The sequence below is a fragment of the Pseudorca crassidens genome, chromosome 5, assembly GCF_039906515.1.
Source record: "Pseudorca crassidens isolate mPseCra1 chromosome 5, mPseCra1.hap1, whole genome shotgun sequence".
NCBI classification, from domain to species: domain Eukaryota; kingdom Metazoa; phylum Chordata; class Mammalia; order Artiodactyla; family Delphinidae; genus Pseudorca; species Pseudorca crassidens.
In genome coordinates, this window is record NC_090300.1 from 97,490,303 (window position 1) to 97,510,050 (window position 19,748).

Sequence of the window (19,748 nt, forward strand, 5' to 3'; positions counted from 1 at the left end):
AGAGGTCAAGAACACTGTGACAGAAATGAAGAATGCCTTTGATGGGCTTATTATTAGTAAGCTGGACACAGCTGAGGGAAGAATCTCTGTGCTTGAAAATATCGCATTAGAAAACTCCAAAACTAAAAAGGAACCAGAAAACAGACTGAGGAAAATAGAAGAGAATATCCAAGAACTGTGGGACAACTACAAAAAGTGTAATATATGTGTAATGGGAATATCAGAAGGAGAAGTAAGAAAGGAAGGAAAAGAAAAAAATACTTGAAACAATAATGACTGAGAATTTTCCCAGATAAACATCAGATACCAAACCACAGATCCAAGAAGCACAGAGAACACCAAGAAGCAGAAATGCAACCCCCACCTCAAAAAATAAGAAAACAAAAAAACTACACCTAAGCATATCATATTCAAACTGAAAAAAAATCAAAGATAAAAATGAGTAGTAGGCATTAGATGATTAAAAGACCCCAAAAATAGTATGTAGCTTTAACATACCTATTGATATAACTGCTGCTTGGTAAATTGCCTGTCGATAATACCATAATGAGTCAATTATAAGAAACTGATTATTTTGCCATATTTATTTTACTGCAAGAGAAAAAGAGTTTATCATTGTTAGGGAGAGATACAGAAACTGATGGACTCTCTAGACTTTTCTAGTCCCCCTTGTGTGGCCCAGCATTTTTTATAAATTATTGCCTGAATGGATCTTCTCCTTGGTTACCTTACCAGATAATATAGATCCAAAACAAACATCAGTGTTAGCATATAGATTACCCTTCACAGGGGTCTACGGGAGAAATCATTCAAAATTGAAATAAAAAAAAATTGTATTCCAGTGGTTTAAAATCAAATTATGTGCAAAATGTGGGAGACTTCTATATAATGAGACGTTAGCAAGTAGCACATACTACTTCAGATAACTCTGTCACATCCACCTCTACCTCAACCTTTGGACGGTATTTCCCTCTTGGTATTAGAAGATATCTAGGGCTAATTTAGTGAATTATTTTAGATCATGAAAGGACAGAAGAGTTTACTTTCTAGTCTTCATACCTCCTGTCATATGACTGCTCTTCCTCTGTTACCAGAACATTTACCACAAAGGACTTTAAAAAGTTCTTGGTCTCTAAGAGACCTGCTGGCTCCATCTCATTCTTGGGTATGTAGCAGGGGTAACACTTTACCGGCAGAACAAAAAATGTGGAAACCTGCCTAGGTTCCTCTTCTAAAAGGAAGTAGGGTTGAAGTCTTGACAAAAAGAGAAAGTAGGAGAATTCCACGAAACAAAGTGAATTCTTCCATTTAGAATCCATGATAATTCCACATCTTATTTTCTATTCTTTTACATTGACTCTAGAATTTCAGTAAAGCCTTCGAATTTTGTCAATCTTTTATTTTATTAATGGATGTAAAACCTCTGACTTTATTTTTCCAAGTCAATATTTTTAGTTGTGGAAAACCCCTGTAAAAATTTTTAATAACAAAAACCTCTTAGTTTCTTCATATTATGTTTTCAACCTGTAGATCCTGGAAAAAAATGTTTATTTTACCAAACATATCAACAGAGGAAAATATTGCAATACAACATAATAGGGAAGAAATTTGTACTCAAATTTGTACTCAAATGGATTCACTTGCATAATTAGAAGCATATGCCCTGGGTCAAGGACTGATCTCTCTTGTGTACTGCATGGCATTAAAGAACAGGCTAATATTTAATAGATAATATTACCACTTGACTGGAGTTATTACATTTGGGTGGAGGTGTCAAGGCCTATTTGCCTTCATATGTGCCTCCTTTTAAGGTCATCACTAAAAATTTGACTTTCAAATTCAATCTTGTGCTGAGACCAGGTGAGCTCTAAGTTCTGTGTTTCCTATCTTGAGAAGGAATATTTAGGAAATGAATACAGAATTTGGAACTTGGATTCTTCTCATTTTAGTAGACATTTTATAAAAAGATGCTTATTCCTGGATTTAGGAAAAAAGAGATGCCAGATTGTGAAAGTAAAAAAGCAACGTTCAATTTAAAATTACTACAGTAATAGAGAAATAAAGGAAGAGCTCTCATAATAAAATGTTTTAGATTTTCTGCTTTAACTATTTCTAGCATTGTCCAGAGTGAACGTTCTTAAGAATATGCATTTTAACTTCAGACTCTTAAGAGGTCATCACAAACAAAAAAAAAATATAGTAAAAATATAGTAATAGATACCTTGACAGGATGCTTCCTGAACTGAAATCTTGAGTTTCTAATTTCTGTTGTTTTTATGAAGAAGTCTGTGTTGTACATCCACTAAAAATAGGTGAATTGTCTTGTCTGATAGCTTTACTCATCAGCGGTTGACTGGGTAAATGGTGTAAGTTCCTCTGAGTGGTATAGGTAGGTTAGGACAGTGGTCAAGACTTCATTCCACAAATGTGTATAATCATATTTTATGATCAAAGCATTGTCTTCAGGGATTTACTTTAAGAAATAGGGGCAGGGGGCTTCTCTGGTGGCACCGTGGTTGAGAGTCCACCTGCCGATGCAGGGGACACGGGTTTGTGCCCCGGTCCGGGAAGATCCCACATGCCGCGGAGCGTCTAGGCCCGTGAGCCATGGTTGCTGAGCCTGCGTGTCCGGAGCCTGTGCTCCGCAACAGGAGAGGCCACAACAGTGAGAGGCCTGCGTACTGCAAAAAAAAAAAAAAAAAAAAGAAATAGGGGCAGGGAACTCTGAGGGCAGGGTTGTGTTGGTGGTGAGAGAACAAATTTATTGAACTGCCTTAGACATAGATTTTCAAAAAGTAAAAATCTTTTCACATCAGAGAGGACCATGCATCAATGCAAAGATGTGTACTTATGTATATTTAGTCAAAATTCTGGATTCTCCATTTAAAACTTGATCTTGAAAATATTTGGTGATCCATCCTATGCATATCACTTGGTGTCATGTCACCAAGTATGTATGTCAGAGGTTAAAGATGGATTCAAAATGTCTCCATAATATTGGCCTGTGCTTTCTCTTAGAGCATGAAATAAAAAAGAAATGGAGACTCTCATAGTTAGTTCCCTAAATTTGGAAGCGCATTGTGTGTCTCTGCGTGTGTGTGTGTGATTAGTCTGTTTCTAATTTTTAAGCATGTTATAAATATTAGGATAAACTTTTAATCAGTCCTGTGGTAGATTACCTGTAATGATTTCTGCAACAATTCTCCTTACCTTTCTGTGCATGCCCCCTTGCAATGTGACTTAAGCACTTTTCCTATTGAAAGGTGAATCTCTTTCCCCACCCCTGGAATCTGGGCTCATCTATGACTTGCTTTGAATATGGCAAAAGTGACATTGTGCAATGTCTGAGTCTGGTTCCAAACAGACCTTGCAGTTTCCACCCTTTCTCTCTTGGAATGTTTCTACCATCATGTGTGTCTAGCCTACTGTAAGATGAAAGGCCACGTGGAGTAGAGATAAGCCATCACAGTAGACGTGTTCAAGACCAACCAGCTAACAGCAACCATCAGAAATGTGACTGAGGCTATCTTATGTCTTCCAGCCCTCATTGTGCCACCAGATGACTTCATCCATTTGAATGACGGTAGAATAGACCAGCAGAAGACCTGCCCAGGTGAGCACCTAGCCCAACAGAATTATGACCCAATAAAATAGTTATTGTTTTAAGCCACATTCTGTGGTGGTTTGTTACACAATACATGATTCAACAACATTCGTAGTATTTACTGAATCTCCTTCATGTGGTTCCTTGAGCAACAATCTTACCTTGATTTTTACTTAAAATTACTGTCATGCTGGTGCAATAAGTAGCGATATGTATTGAGTACTATCTGCAGGTGGCGTGTGAATACACACCTCTCACTTTCTTGGGCTTTACAACAGGAAATAATCAGAAGAGTTTTTGTCCTTATACACTGATACAATAATCCAGTTCTATAATTAAGGGTACTTAAGAATCTATAAAATAATTTATGTTTTACTCTGCACACATACATGGACATATACACCGAAGACAACATTAGAAAGTGATGAAGAAAAGCAAAAGAATTTATCAGAGAGGTAATTCTGAAGGATGAGTTTTGACATGGACCTGGAGAAAGGAAAGCTTGGTGTACTAATGTAATATTAAGGAAAATAAGAATTTGTTCTCAGGAAGACTAAGAAGCCACAAGGTTATTTGAAGTTTCTGTTAGCAAGCTTTAAGCACTACTGTGCAGTAGATAAATTTTGTTGTTTAAACTATTGTTTCTACGATAAAGTGTTGCCAAAATCCCAAACAAATGTTTTTAACTTGAAAAAAATTCTTTTCTTTTAATATGTCTCTTTCAATGTTCATCTTAATCATTGAAGAAATAGTTATGTATTTTAAATTGTTTTAAATTATTTTCTCTTTATTTTCTGATTCCTTCTCTCCCACCTCCCTTTCTCACTGTCCTTCTACCATTTCAATTTATTTACTCTTTGTTCTGAGAGGTATTTGAAGAGTGATAGGATATTACAATTAATCTTATTAGTAAATAAATGTCTCTTTAGAAAGCAACTGAGAGAGCATGTTAATTAAATTAGAACAGGAAACGAAAGGCAGAAACAATAGTTATCACCTGATATCAAAATCTAAAACACATCCAGGGTAGTTATTCATAGGTTATAGGCCTGAATTAAAGAGATCTTGTTTACAAAGGAAGAAATATAAATGGAGCCATACTAATTCACCCGATTTACTTCCGAAGCCAGCTTTTACCCTTTTTTTCCCCCCTGATTCAGGCAGAAGTTGTGAACATTTAAGTCAGAGAATTGATTCCAAGATGGGAAATAAGTGTTGCTCTTAACTGTATCAGACATTAATATCTTGCACTGCAAATAATTGCTATTTTTCTTAATGCCTCTTGTTGGGACACTCCAATTTGATACTTTGGCTCCTCTCTAGAAGCAATGTGCTGCTAGGCCTTGCTGCTAAGCAACATCACACTGTGAGAAGAGCTGAATTCTGAGATTTTAGTGGTGGATTTAAAAAATCTCAATCTTAATTTAATATTAAATGACATGTATGTATACATGATATCTTTAAATTATATGAAGCAGAACTTGTTTCATACAATCTAGAAAATTTCCTAATCAAGATGTGTTTTCTTTCAAGTTACAAAAGACTTTAAAGTGCATAGCATCTGTCATCTTCTAAAAGTTTAATAAGCAATTGCATTACAAACAAATCTAATATTTTATTGTTGTGCAACTATTAGCTATGTCCTGTTGGCATTTTCATGGAGAGGGACATTCCTGCCAAACATTTATGGAATGAAGGTGTGTGGAGACAATTCTCTATTGGTCTCTGGTGTTTCTGCATGTCTTGTAAGCAGAGACACTGAAAGCATTTTATCCAGCCTCTCTTTTCAAGGATGCTTGTATAACAAATAATTTTAGAAGGTAGAGAAATGTCTCCCTCCAGAGAGAAAAAAAAAAGGCAGATTGGCTTACAACTTTGAAAGGTAGAAATAGTGGCTCCTTCTGGAGTGAAGAGCAAGCATGTTTACTGCCCATAATGAAAGGTTCACATTTTCTCTAAGCTCAGTGCTCCTCTCAGGTAATGCAATTCACTGTGTGTGCAAGTATCACCTGGCTCTCTGCATCACCCTGTGGGAACTGGGGCTTGAGGAACCTGCAAAAGAAAAAGCTAATTCTCTGGCTATTGTTATTGCTGTGAGTAGTAAGGTCCTTTGTCTTGTAACTCGTCTCACAGAGTTGCAGACTAATTTGTTAGTCTAAAAGTAGGGTATATTCTCAGACCCTTCATGGTTCTTGACAGAAGGCACACTTTCATTGACAGTTAATGTTACAATAAGTGTATCTAATTAAATGACACTTTAGGAGACTTCAGTTCTTAAAAAGTAAGAAACAAAAAGTACAAAAAATATCAATTATAAGTAGCAGCATGGAATGTGGGTTCTAGGCAATGTAAGAATGTAAAATTTGTGCCTTAATTTTAATTGTATGAAATAAATTTTTCTTTTTAAAAGAAGTTTAACCTTGAGCCAGAAGAAATTCTTTTGTGTAGGTACAGCTCCCCAGAATCTTTAATATCATTCCATTTAGGCATTTTTCTGCTTTGTCCAAATATATATCTCTAATCATGCCACATTTAAGGAAAATCAAATTACTAAATCTGATCTTAATGTTAATATGTGCTATTGTATTGTGATTTATAATAAATATATATTTGGTTTTCATCCCAATTTCTGGCAGAGAGCTCCTAAAACACTTGGCATTTCCTAAGTGAGGAGAGCAACAAGTGTCTTTTGTTATGTTAACTAGGTGACTTTTGGAATACTCACCTAAAAAAGAGAGCTAGTTGCCAGGGGAACCAATCCTGTGATTGGAGGGTTGGAACTTTCACCCCTACCTCCCCCAACCACTTCTTCCCCGCCAAAGGGAAAAGGGGCTGGAGACTGAGTTCAATATCCAATTGCCAATGATTAAATCAACCATGCCTATATAATGAAGCCTCCATAAAAACCCAAAAGGATGGGTGTGGAGAGCTTCCAAGTAAGTAAGTGAACACATGGAGATTGGGGGAGAGTGGCTTCTAGAGGGCGTGGAATCTCCACATCCTTTCCCCATACCTTGCTCTCTGTATCTCTTCATCTATCTGTTGATTTATATCCTTTGTAATAAATTAGTAATCTAGTTGGTAAACGGGTTTCCTGAGTTCTATGAACTGGTTTAGCAAACTAATTGAACCAAAGAAAAGAGTCCTGAGAACTTCAGATTTATAGCCAGTCAGTCAGAAGCACAGGTAACAAAGCTGGACTTGCGATTGACATCTGAAGGGGAGGGGGCAGTCTTGTGGGGCTGAGCGCTTAGCCTGTGGAATCTGATTCTATCTCCAGGTAAATAGTATCAGAATTAAATTGGATTGTCGGAGAATTGTTTGGTGGTATGGGGAAACTCTCTCTCTCCCACTGCCACCATAGTGAAATTGGGTGCGAAACCCCTTAATACCACTGGTTGTAATTTTATAATATGCATCAGAATTACCTGGAGGATGTTAAAACACAGATTGCTGGAGACTGTTCCTAGATTTTCTGTTCCAAAAAGTCAGAGACAGGCCCAAGAGTTTGCATTTTAACAAGTTCCCAGATAATGCTGATGTTTTTTATTATGGGGAACAAACTTTGAGAATCAATACAGAATGACTTTTGGAAATGGTACAACATATTTTAAAAGTTCATCATTTAGAATCATACTGACCTAGGTTAGAATCCTGGCTTTACCACTTACTAGCTGTATAACCTTGGAAAACATATAATTTCTCTGAGACTCAGTATTCTCATCTGAGGGATGAGGACTACTGATGGGACTGCTACTACTAATACTTGTCTCAAAGGGAGGTTTTAAGTATTAAATAATTTATTTAAAGTGCTTTGCATACTGGAGGCATAGCCCTCCCAGATTTCAGACTAAAAAGCTACAGCCATCAAAATAGCATGGTAGAGCTTCCCTGGTGGCGCAGTGGTTGAGAGCCCGCCTGCCGATGCAGGGGACACGGGTTCGTGTCCCGGTCCGGGAAGATCCTACATGCCGCAGAGCGGCTGGGCCCGTGAGCCATGGCCACTGAGCCTGCGCGTCTGGAGCCTGTGCTTCGCAACGGGAGAGGCCACAACAGTGAGAGGCCCGCGTACCGCAAAAAAATAAAAAATAAAAATAGCATGGTACCAGCAAAACAACAGACATATGGATCAGTGGAACAGATTAGAGAGCCCAGAAATAAACCAACACACCTATACCAACTAATCTGCGACAGAGGAAGCAAGAATATACAATGGAGAAAAGACAGTCTCTTCAGCAAGTGGTGTTGAGAAAGTTGGACAGCCGCATATAAATCAATGAAGTTAGAAGACTTCCTCACACCATACACAAAAATAAACTCAAAATGGCTTAGAGACTTAAATATAAGACATGACACCGTAAAACTCCTAGAAGAGAACATAGAAAAAACATTCTCTGACATAAATCTTACCAATGTTTTCTTAGGTCAGGCTTGTGCAAGTTTCCTGATGGGAGGGACTGGTGGTGGGTCAGCAGAAAGGTTTTTGAAAGGCTACTCAATCCTTGTAAATCAATGTATGGGCCAAAGATAGAAACCGTTAGCATCACTGGGGAAATTGTTAGAAATGCAGAATCTTAGACCCTACTCCAGACACACTGAATTATAATTTGAATTTTAACAAGATCCCTAGATGATTCTTACACACTTGAAAATTGGAAAATCACTGATTTAATAATGTCTGTGATGGTGTGAATTAATTTCCTTTTCTTCCTCTGATATATACTTCTTCTATTAAAAGCAATGAGTGGTTTGTGATGCTATAATAGGAAGCAATAAAGAGAACATCCTTTCTTTTCTCAAGGAATTAATGTTACCTAGCTATATTAAAATTATATAACATTGGGTGAATGTCACCAGTTAGCCTCAAGCTCACACAGAAGAGGACATAAAATAGTTAAAAAAGCAAGTTCTTAATCTCTTACACTGCAGGGTAAGTTAAGGAGAGGGATAAATGTTCATCACTCTGTCTCCCGATGCCTATATTCCTGCCCAATGGGAAAATTTGTTATTCTTCCCAACAAAAAAATGATCAGTGTAGACACACATACCCTCACATTGCTTCAGGCTGGTGAGGACAGATCTTTGAAAAGAGGCAGAGGCCAGAAAACAGCATGCACTCAGTTGCAAGGATTTAGCAGGGCTTCAGTTTGACCCACAGAGAGGTCATCCTCAAGGTCATTGGTAAGAGGTGGCCGGCATTTATTAGGGAGCCTTCCAAGACAACAAACTTTATGCTACTGACAAGAATAAGGATCCAGAAGTTTCTGTGATTGGTAATGAGAGTCTTGATACAAGCTTTAAATAATTCCAGGAAGAATTTCATGGAGCATTTTCAAGAGAAACAATAGATCACAGATGACTAAGAAAGTCAGGCTGTCTTAGACATGGGGAGTTCTCCAAATCTTCTAGTGGGTTTTCACTAATTCTACGCAGGAGGAATTAGAAATTAATGATAATAATAACAAAAACTTTATGACTTAGAGTTTGATTATAATTATTAAAAGTGCATCCATAATGAATTTTCGGTTGTCTCCATAAAGTCTGCAGATACATTTTCTCTCTGGTATTGCCAGCAACAGCAATAAGAGTCTGTGAATCACATTGACAACTCTAGTACCCAGAATGGTCAATATCAGGAATGTACTACCCTGTTAACAAAACTCATTTATGGATATGGGAGGTGCATTTTGCAGTGAATTTTGAAACAGTTCCGGTAAAAGTGATTCCTTTTAAACTCTTGCCAGTTAATTTATCAACTTCAAAAACTTTCCTTACTTTCTCGGCTATGACTTAGCAGGAAGTCAGAAAGTTTAGTTTATTTGTCACTTTTTCTTCCCTTTCTTCTTCCAGTTCCTTGTTAGTAATGGCATTTTTATATGTTTAAAAAAACATAGTCAGTGTATGTCCTATTCGATCGCCCTTATTCATCTTTTTGTTGAAGTTCTACAGTTAAGTATAATCAGTGCTCTTTCTTGGAGCTTATGCTGAAGCTCCTCCTTTGATTCCTGTCCAGGAATCTATATGTTTATGTGTTTGTATATGTTTATGAAGGATTCCCTTGTCATGTCTTTGTGCATTTCAAACAGACTGATACCATTTTAGAAATATTTATTCTTATAACTTGAATATTATTCTTTGCTCTTGAATTTATCTGTTCAGCTGTGACATTTTTCTGTTAATTTTTTCACTTGCTTCCATACTAACCTCTCGAATTGTTCTAATTTTTTCAGTTAATTTTCCTGTTTTCCATGTATATTTTCTTTTTGTTTAAATGACCCACATAGTATTTACTCATCCTATTTTATTTTACTATTTTTAATTACATGGGTGCTAGCATTTACAGAAATACTTTAAATGAGTGGAGATATTGTGGACTCTTGTCCCATTTTTTAAATCCTAACAGAAATTTTGGGGAAATTATATTTTATTTTAGATAGTTTCCTCTGATTATATTTTCACCTATTACATTTAGTGGAAATATCTGATGAATTTGTTTGATAAATTTGGGGCATATATTGGGAAAATGAAGTATGTGGGTCCTTTGACCTATGTATGTAATGAATTGTTAATAGATTAATAATAAAACACTCTTGAATTCCTGGAATAAATCCTCAGCCATGACATTTCGGAATATTGTGTACTTCAATGAGTTTAGTTCGTTCTTTTTCCTAGATTCAAGGTGTTCAATATGCCACCCTGTCGGATCAACTCTATCTGCTCCCAAAAGCCTAATAATTGGTACTGAGATAGAACCTTGAGGTTGGTTGCTAATGCTGAACTATTTGGTTCTCTGGAGAGGTGATAGCCAAGTCATCTTTATGGAGGGAGATTCTCTGTGTTAAGTTTTTGCATAGGCGTATTTTCTGCCACAGGGCTACTTTCACCATTAGTTAACTGAGCACGTACTGGTGTGGCTAGGGGAAAGAATTGGCTTATTCACCTTGTTGATTTGGTTATTAAAAGGTTCATAGGGGAAACTGGGGGCTTCCCTTGTGGCACAGTGGTTGGGAGTCCGCCTGCCGATGCAGGGGACATGGGTTCGTGCCCCGGTCCAGGGAGATCCCACATGCCGCGGAGCGGCTGGGCCCGTGAGCCATGGCCGCTGAGCCTGTGCGTAAGCTTCACTCATTACTGGTGGCTTCTCAGTGATCACTCATCTGGGACACAGGAACCACCTTATTCATGAGTGGTGGATAATAATATTCTAGAAGGCTTGGGATTTGAAAGGAGCAAGACTGAAAGGTGGGTTAGAGGAAGGTTTGGAGAAGATATCTATGGCTAAACCTTTCAGAAGAGCCAAGGATGCAAAACCGTTTTTTAAAAATACCTTTTTCTTTCTGGATTAATGAATTTTAAAGGCATTATTAATTTACATTCAAACTGCCCCCTCTTGGTATATGGATGTGTGTGTAGTTTATATATAGCTTTATTATTTTTCCGAATAGCTCTTTGTCTATATCCTGTAGGATTTTTATGTAAAACTAATTGATCTTCACTTATATATAATCTGTCATTTCCACTAATTACTTTTTTTTCCAGAGTTGTCTAGAAATGTTATAAATTTCTGATTTGAAAGTTGATTTTTTGACTAAATATTACTTGTAAATAGAATTCTAATGATATTGCATTGTGTTAAATAAAAGTGACATAATTATTTTCTGCCATGTGGAATTTATTGAGATTTTGGCTGTTCCATAGGACTGTAAAAGTTATCTGTGTGCAAATACATTTAATGGTGTTACCCAAATTGTCTATAGTATTAGTTATTTTTATCCTGTTTGTTTCATTGAGCTCTGGATTTTCAGAGATGTGTATTAAAATCTCACGTTGTGTGTCAATTTTTAATTTGTTTTACCAGTCTTGTATATATTACTGCAAGTTATATTGTTTGATGAATATTGGGCCATGACAGTTTTTATTTTTAATTTTGCTTGACTTCTTATCCTATTTAAGATTTTCTGTTTTTGTTCCACTTCATCTGATATTAGCTGTGTTGCACTTAATTTCTACTGGCTGGCATTGATCTGTTAAATCTTTTGTACCACCTCTTTATTTTAAACCGTTCTGTGTCATATTTTTCCCCTATGAACAGTATACTGATGATTTTTTTAAAAAGAAGTAAAACAAACACTTAATTTGAGAGTCTTTTAATATAAAATATATTTCACTCATATTTTTATTATGATGAATACATTTGTTTTATGCTTACTGTATTTTAATGATTTTCTATTTTCTATTATTTCTCCTTTTTTCCTTCTCTCTGATTGAGCAAGTTTTCTTTGTTCCATTTTTCACATTGAGTTTTGCACATTTTTAATTTTTCTGGTGATTGTCCTGTTATATATTTATTTGTAATGAAAAGGTATTTATTAAAAAGGATTTCAGTTAGATTTAAATGTTTATTGAGAGTTTATCATGAACTAGTCACTGTGTTCAGTGCTCTCACAAAGCTCTGCGTTTCCAGCACCACTGGTAAAATGTGAGGTAATTTTAGAAACTATTCTGGTAGTTACTATTTTAATATTTTAAATTTTAATATTTATTAGAAGTATAGCTAGAACATAAAAATCACAATCTCACGTATATTTTTGCTTATAATGAGGCCAAGCAAATAAAAATGAGTTAATCTAAAATTGATTAAAATATTAAGTAACTTGTAAAGGAGTTATGACAATACATAAAAATCTTGAAGGTAAATACTGATAGGCATGTTATACCTTTGCAATAATATATATTTTTTAATATTGGAGATGAGAAAATTTGTGCTCAGTGGCTACCATGTGCCAGGCTCTGATCAAGGCTTTGGGAAAATATCAGTAAACAAAAGAGAAGAAAATCTTTGCCCTCATGGAGTCTATTTCTTAGTGGGGTAAGACAGACAACAGGCAAAAAAATCATGAATAAGTAAATTACTTAGTAAAATAGTTTATTAGAAGATGATAAATGCTGTGGAAGGAAGAAATAGAGTAGGATAAAGGGGATGGAGAGTAGTGGGGGCTGCTGGTGATGCTGGTGGTGGTGGAGAGGGAAGTTGTGAATTTTTCTCAACATTTTGTTTTAAAGGATTTTAAAACTTCAAAAATAGTTGTATGGAAAGTATATATATCCTTCACATAGAGTCACCGATTGTTAAATTTTTCTCTCTATCTAGTGTTCTATGTCTCTCTCACACACTCTCTCCACATACCCACACTTTTAAACCATTTCAGGGTGAGTTTCAGGCACTGTGACACTATACCTCTAGCTATTCAGTAAGTTTAATTACTGCTAATCAAATGCTGGCCCAAGGAGTACTCCCATGCTGGCTACTTCAGTGGTAACCAGTATGCATGCTAAAAGTAAGTAGTAGCTAGTGATTCTGAAGTAAATTGGGGCCCAGCAATTTATACTTTATTAAATCTCTTCCAAGTGATTCAGATGCATAAGTATGTACAGGAACAAGTGGCTCAATTTAGGGTCAAAGAGCTTGTAAGCAGGCCACCTGAGACAATAGTTTCCTGAAAGGCAGAGCTTGTGGAAGGGAGGAAATCTTTTCATATTTCCTGCTATAGTGAAAACTGAAACTGAAAATCATGGCCTGTCAAGTTTCCAAGATTTTTCCAAAACAGTTTACGATTCTTGTTACTAAGACTGGGTTTAATTTCTTTTGTGTAATATTTAGGTATAACTCACTTGAAAAACAGGAAGTATTCAATTAGTATTTGTTAATTGAAGGCTTAAATTATAGAAAGAGTTAATTTTTTATGCTTTTGTTTCTTCATCTAAGATATTGTATCTGAAAGATTTTTACTTTTATTCTGTATATTCTTCAAGTAAAATAAAGTACAAAGATATTTAACACTCTTTAAGTTTCTTGGGAATATAAGTAATATCAAAAGCTAATACATCATTGTTTAAAAAAAAATGGGTTATGGGAATTCCCTGGTGGTCCAGTGGTTAGCACTCCATGCTTTTACTGCCTAGTGCCCAGGTTCAATCCCTGGTCGAGGAACTAAGATCCCGCAAGCTGCACGGTGCGGCCAAAAAACCAAGAAATTTTTTACAAAAAACGGATTATATTATGACAAAGACTCTCTCCTTGACCTAATTCTAGTCAGATTCCTCTGAGTCCTCTTTCTGACTAGGCCTCAACCTTGAGCTCTGTCGCTGGCCCAGTTTTTCTAGATTTTTGGAGAATCCTGATGAGCCAGTTTAGGGAAAATCCTCCACCCTCGGTGTATAGTGGCCCTGGCCTGACTTCAGCAAGAATCCTATTAAGTTGTTTAGCAGAAAATTACCCTACCTCTTACTAAGTTTTCCACCCACTGACCCTTTACCCTGCTCCTTGGCTCTAAATCCCTACTTCTTATTATTGTATTTGGAATTGAGCTCAATCTCTCTCCCCAACTGTAAAATCCTGCTGTAGTAGTACCAGTGAATAAGTCTGCCTTAGTATTCTTTAACAAGTGTCATGAATAATTTTTTCTTTAACAGTGGCCAAAAAAATATAGAAACTGTCTTCTCCTCTATCCCTAACTTGGAGACTCATAATCTCCATTAGCATCTTTGAAAATCCTGAAGTTAATGTTTAACCTAAAATTTCTAAAATTTGATTATTAAGTCCTTTGGAAATGGAGTAAACACATTCAACTTTTATTTTCAGTGTGGAGAGGCAAAATGGTATACAGTGGTATTGGTAGTTTAAGTATAGTCCTGGGACCATCAGAATCAATATCATCTGAGCATTTGTTTATAGTACAGGAACTTAGGCTCTACCTCAGACCTTCAGAATCAGAATCTGCATTTTAACAAGATCCCCTGGTAATTTATGTACACAATGAATTTAAAAAAACATTCATATAGGTAATGTAAAAGAGAAGATATTATAATATTCATTTTATTGACTCTGCAGTGTATAAAATGCTCTTTTGTGTTAGTTAAATGATCTGTATTCCTTGATTAAATACTGCTGGATTAAAAGAAATGTGTCTCATATTATGAATGGCATGAAAAAAATCCCCTAGGTTTAAGATTTTCTTACAGAGGGATGTTCAAAATAGATTAAAAAAAAAAAAGTAACCTCAGTTGGGCACAGTTGTACTAAAGGTTTTGCATGACACTGCTGGGTCTTTTTTCTAATTTAATTTTATCCAGATAATATATGTCCACAGTTTAAACAAAGTCAGATAGTCCTACTAGTCCTATAAAGATAAACAGGACTCCTTTACCCTATCTCTTCCAACTCTCAAATTCTACTTTTCAGAGGGTACCATTTTAAATCATTTTTGTTCTGTAGTATGTATGTATGTGTATATATATACACACACACACGTACATATATATCTTGCTTTTTCAAACTTTGATATTATATTTTGACTTTAAATTGACACTGAGATTTTACTTTGCTTGTATCACCCTCCTGACCACTTCCTGCTGTCCCCTTACCCCATACTCCCAAAACATATCACAATTTTTGTTAAATTAACATTCAGTGTTTACATTTATAACTATAAGAATATTGTTCCTTTCTTATCCATGGAATTTTCAACAATTACATTATGTTATTGTGCATCATTTTTAGGGGGATAGTAATCCCCTCTTTTTTCATCGTTTCTTGTTGTTCTTTTATGCCTATTACTAATTTATCCCAAATTCCCCAGAAAAAAACCTGAAACACAACTTAATAGTCCAATATCATGAGGATTCTATCAGTTCCATATATATTCTGTTAAAGAGATTCCTCCTGAAGACTTCTGTCTGCCTAGATCTGGACTTTCTATCCTCTAGGATAGATGAACAGATATTTTCTGAGGACTTCATTTCACCACCATCCTGGGAATTCTATTCCCCTCCTTCTTTCTTTGGGCCCTCTGTTTTCAAGATGACTTTGTTTGTTTGTTTCACTTTTTTGTTCCTTGAATCATCTTATAACTTCCAGATGGGTGAATCTAGTAGCTGCAGGCAGTAGAAGTACATTTTTTGAAAACTTGGATAGACAAAAATGCTTCTTTCTTCTCTCATGCTATATTGCTGCAATTTATTCCATATCCTGTATAGATTATATGCTTTTCTACTTCAAAGTTTTTGGTTCTTCACTCAACCACCATTTCTGAAACATTTTGATAATGTGACTTGGTGTGAGTCTCTTTTCATTTATTGTTCTAACATGCACTTTAAAACTAAAAGATTATCTCCTTCTTGAGAATTCTGGGGAATTTTCTTGAATTATGTCTTTCTTTACTTCTTTACTCCATTGTCTCTACTTGCTTTTTCTGAAAATCAACTTATTTATATGTTGCACCTCCCAGATTGTTCTTGATTTTAATTATCCTTTCTATTTTCTTTTTTCCTCTTTTCTTTTACTTTTTCAGTGGTGTTGTCAGGTTTATCTTAAAACTCTTTTATTCATTTTCTTTTTATTTCTGCTTTCATTATTGAAATTCTTACAAGATATTTTATTCTTTCATTGTACATGTATGTATTGTATTTGTATATACAATAAAAGAATAAAATATGTACATTACATATATTTTTAAAACATAGCATTCCATATATGTTTCATGGATATTATATTTTCTTTTACCTCTTTGTCCATAGTTAAAAGATTTTTAATCTGCTAGGTTTTTATACTACATTAGGTTTTTATCTATTCCTTGTTTTATCTCAATTTCTTCCTGCTTTTATTCTTTTCATTTTGATCTCATTTGTGTTTTTATGTTTCAGCTTAATTTTCAAAGCAATTTTAAGAGATAGGAACTATTTTAATCTTCACATTATATATAAATAAATTACCTTAAAATAAATTTCCCCATATAACTTGGCAGCAAAGTTATCTAGCCAAGCTAAAACATGACTTCACCCTTAGCACTCCTAAGCTACATTAACCCTACCCTTTTCCACATCAGTACTGGAGGATTGATTATTTTAGAAAAACTATTTATGAAAGAATAACCCTTGTGCATAATCAGAGAGAACTGTAAATATGATTTACTGATCATTTTAAAAATTATGTAAGTTCTCAAAATGTTTATAAATTTTTAAAAAGATACAGTTATTCTTATACATATTTACATGCTCCTTATTTATAGTAGATGGACAATTTATGTATTGTAACCTTTGGTTAAAAGGTTACGTTTTTAGTATATATCCTATAAAGAAAAATAACTGAGTGACTGGTAAGGTTTTCTTTCTTGTGTTTCTTCCCTGAAAGTTGAAGTGTTCATGACAGGAAAAAAATTATTTTTGGTATAGTTTAGTGGTTGGAAATTCATATATGCATAAATGTCTTTCAAGTTTGATTTATTAGAAATTACCAAAAACAAACACCCATCCTACCTGAACAATATAAAAATTAGCCTATATTCTGAAGCATTTTGACTTTTTTTTTTTTTTTTTTTTTTGTGGTACGCGGGCCTCTCACTGTTGTGGCCTCTCCTGTTGCGGAGCACAGGCTCCGGATGCGCAGGCTCAGCGGCCATGGCTCACAGGCCCAGCCGCTCCGCGGCATGTGGGATCTTCCCAGACTGGGGCATGAACCCGCGTCCCCTGCATCGGCAGGCGGACTCTCAACCACTGCGCCACCAGGGAAGCCCTTGACTTTTTTTTTAAAGCTAAATTTAAAACTGAAGGAACCCTTGTGTTTATACATGTTTGTCAGAGAATGTTCAGGAAACACCAGCCCATAGAGAGTTGACAGTGTTATATGAAAAAGGGCCATGGACAGATACTTGTGCAGATCCTGGATTAAAGTTTCTACAGGACTCCACAGAGGTTTAGATGTGCTGATGTGCATAACAACTTTCCAAAACAATATACTGAGGGTATTTTCAAAGATACAAAATATATTTTACCATTCAAGGTACCTGTATTTTGTGGAACACTAAAGGTTACAATGTATAATTCACCAACCAACTTTATAGGTGAAGAAATTAAGATTTTGAAAATATCATGTGCCTTGCTTAAAGTTAGTTTATAATATCCATCATTATTTTATCTTAGGGGTAACCATGCCAGGTTAAAAACTCCACAATTTTTGATGAGGAGAATTTAGAAGTTAGTGAAATAAATGAGATAGCAAGAATAGGTGGAAATGAATTAAAATATCTGTATACAGGGCTGAATACACAATTTGTAGGCCCCATACAAAATGAAATTCAGAGACCCTTATTCAAAAAGCTGAAAAGGAAAAGTTCAGTAGAATGCTAAAATATAAACCTTTTTTGTTTTAAAAAAATTTTTATTGCTTATAAATGTAATAGCTAAAATGTAGTAGAGATACATAAGTAATAACAAACTTAAAAATTACAGAAAAAATAAGTTGTCTTACAGCTTATGATAATGAGATATATATAATGAGACTTTATTATATGTGATAAATATTGATAATATTTTATTAATGTTGTAGCTTAATTTTTCTGACCTGCTTTTCTAAACTTTATTAGGTCATCAAATTTGTACTTTTAGCAACTTCATTTTTAATCTATATAAATGAAAGTAATATCAGTTATAAATAGTCATCAAGTAATTTTTGATAATTTTTATTTTTTAGAAGAATCTTTTTGCTGATACAACTGTTACTAGAGCTGGAATAACTTTCAAATAATTATTTTAAAATAAAAACTTTACTATATCTAGAGCTGATGATTCCTGAAAAATAATTTTCCTAAAAATATTTAACTCTTCATGAGAATCGATTTCATGTAAGTCTAATTTTAACTGCAATTTGTAAAATGGCTGTTTAATGTATCTTTGACATTTCCTGTAACTTGTGGAAGTTACCCAAAAAAACAAAAGCAACTTCATGCTTTGTTTATAATTCAAAATGCCTGTTTATGCTTTCTATTACTGTGTCTTCAATTACAAGAAAAATTAATTTAGAATTATCTTCCTTGTAAATAATTGGTTCATTTGAAGCTTCACATGAAAATAGTGTTCTTTTTCATCAAATGTGACAACCTTTAAATACAATTTCTATGCCTATGGATATTTGCTTTGCAATGTTATAGCAGTTTTCACAGCCTGAGTCTAAACCCTTTGAAGAATTCTAATAGTTTTCTGATATGCTTTATTGCAATGTTCGTGTGTAGAGTTGTAAATTGTTACAATTTACTGACAAAGTTTACAGCATGAGCACTGGCAGTTCTTGTCTCAGGACCTAGGCTAGAGAGTTAATATTTGTGATTTGTGCAGATGTGGCAGGGACGGGCTGTGGGAGTGCATGGAAAAGCTGGTGTTCCATCACTGCTGCCACCGTTGCTGCTTCAGCCGCCATTGCTGCTATTGTTGCCACCAATCTGGATCCAGGACCCAGTCCAAGTGGCTCCCTTGGAGCTCTGTAGTGCCACGGACTGGCCCAGACATGAACACCATGTGGCCAGATCACCTGCTTGGTGTGCATGCTGCCCACCAGACTCTCTGCCCTGAGCCTGTGTTTACACTTAGTGTATCTCCTCTGCTCATGTGCATGCTCCATGGTCCCATTGGACTTGACTTACAACACAAGTTTAAGGTTAAAGTTATGAATTTCAAGACAGTAAGAGCAGAACATTGAACCAAATGCAGGACCCTTGAACGACTGCACAAATTACATGTTCTGTTGCCAGCTCTATCTCTTCGTATGGAATTCATGTTATCACCATGTAATCTTAGGTCCCAGTGTACTGAAATCTTTGAACCTTAATCTGAAGGCTCTGAGAATGCCTAGACCTCAGAGTTGAAAAATAGACTGTAGTATTCAAATTTCTCTCTATAAGCACTTAAATTCTATTTTTCACTGTCTTCCTGGGCATCATTTTACCCTCCTGTCGGTAGTTCACTTAGGTATGGTTTGTAGACACTGAATACACAAACATCATCGATCATGTGAAATCCATGCTTGTTGATTTGTAAATGGTGACACTTTCAGGGACTTATAGTTAGTGATCATTTGTGACAATTGTTCATTTCTGAAAATTTGATGACATTTTGACATGGTAATATTACATTTTTCAATTAATTTTACCAGAATTGATTAGCTACTAGTTTTCAAGTACATGAAAAGATGAATGAAATGTGACCTCTGTTTTAAAGGAGCTTGAAACTCAGAAAAAAAAAAAACCCTGATTAAAAATGATCACAAATTTACTATAAAGAAGTGAGCATTTGCTGAAATCCAGCAAAATTTCAC

At 35.3% G+C, this 19,748-nt stretch overlaps 1 pseudogene; it reads right to left on the bottom strand.

Annotated features, from left to right (window-relative positions):
• The window catches only part of LOC137224302 (large ribosomal subunit protein eL18-like), a 64,332-nt pseudogene extending 45,277 nt beyond the window's left edge, over nucleotides 1-19,055 (bottom strand).
• Between the last annotated feature and the right edge of the window lie 693 nt (nucleotides 19,056-19,748).